This window comes from Austrofundulus limnaeus, unplaced genomic scaffold (assembly GCF_001266775.1).
Source record: "Austrofundulus limnaeus strain Quisiro unplaced genomic scaffold, Austrofundulus_limnaeus-1.0 Scaffold1406, whole genome shotgun sequence".
Classification (NCBI taxonomy): domain Eukaryota; kingdom Metazoa; phylum Chordata; class Actinopteri; order Cyprinodontiformes; family Rivulidae; genus Austrofundulus; species Austrofundulus limnaeus.
The window spans coordinates 28,934-30,560 of NW_013953808.1; positions in this window are offsets into that span (position 1 = coordinate 28,934).

Below are 1,627 nucleotides of genomic sequence, written 5' to 3' on the forward strand. Positions count from 1 at the left end.
GTGTGTGTGTGTGTGTGTGTGTGTGTGTGTGTGTGTGTGTGTGTGTACACATACATATACAGTATATTGGGGTGCAACGATACAGAAAATTTACGGTTCGGTTATGTTTTTCTTGATATTAGATATTGGCTCATTGTACTTAGTTTATTGTTTTGTGTATGTTTTATGTGTTTTTAATCATGTACAGCACTTTGGCCAATGGGGTTATTTTAAAGCGCTTTACAAATAAAGTTGTATTGTATTGTATAATACTGTCATAATCCCCTTGGCTTTGGGGTGACTCTGGGTATCCCTTCAGCAGTAGTCCATAACATTGTACTTACCTTTCAAAAAACACAGATGCCATGGCGAGGGTCTGGTGCATAAGTCCCCTTTGTTTGATTTGCTTTCTTCTCTAAAAACTATTCTTTGGTGGAGTTGTACTATAATTTTTAGAAGCAAAAATGCCAAAACAGCAACCGGTACCGCCATGTTGGATGTTACAGCTACGACACAGAGGCGCAAGTCAATGACATAATCCGTATTGTCCCAATTCTCAGTTGTTTTCCATGCTTGTAACCTGCGCACTCGAACACTTATGTGCACTTCAACTGAATCCACACTTCACAGAGGGGCGTAGGGTGCGCACTCAGCATTGGGACTGGGCTGCTGACTCGCTGTGGAGGGCTTAATAAGCCACTCGCCCTCGTACGTAATCGGTTTCAGATGGGACTTAATATGGCCAACCCTCTGCAGGCACGTGCAAACTGAGTGTGTAGGGAGTAGGGCGAGTGTGTAGCCACTGACTGTGAAAGGCCCTTACAATCCCTGACAGAAGGTCGGTCACTTATCCATGTTGTAGAAAMAAAAGCTTAGAACCTGATTTTAAATTCATCTATTTTTTTTTTTAGAAAAGATTCATATGAAGGCTGAAACCCTCCCAAATGAGGTTTAATTTACAAAAATAAATTTGCTTCACTGCAGAAATGTTGATCATTTAATGAACACAGAAAGGTCAGATTTTGGCAAAACAAAAGTTTTGTCACCCTGTCATTTGAAGTAGTAGTAAATAGCTACTTGGCAAAAATACTCAACACCAAAGTAGATATTTATTCTTTTTATTTGTTGTTTTGGATGTTCATAGAATAACTTTGATATTGTGAGTGCCCATTCCTGTGGGGGAACAGATTATTTTAGGGATACAGTAATTTGGCACGACCTGTCGTGGAATATGAACAAACAAGCCTTTTTTTTGTTTCTGTTTCAAAGTAATTTTCTTTTTTGTCATCAGAAACAGGAAATGAAACAAATTATTATTTTTTTTTATTTTACTCCTCTCTTTTTGACAATAAGAAAGGGGAATACACAGTATTTGAATTTTAATTTCTGTATTTTAAAACAAAAATCAAATAGCCACTTGTTTATTTTTTAATACCCGTTTCTAAAAGGAAAATCCAATGTCTAAAAGATAAACTGACCCTGACCGTCAGCAAAATATAATCAGGCCTTTTGTGCTGAGATTTGAAACATTTTTTTTTATAAAACAGAGGCAGGAATGAATATTTTCATGATTTATTTACAGACATAAAAGCTAAAAAGGTAAAATTTGTAAACCTTAAAAAGTACATTATTATTATTATTATTATTA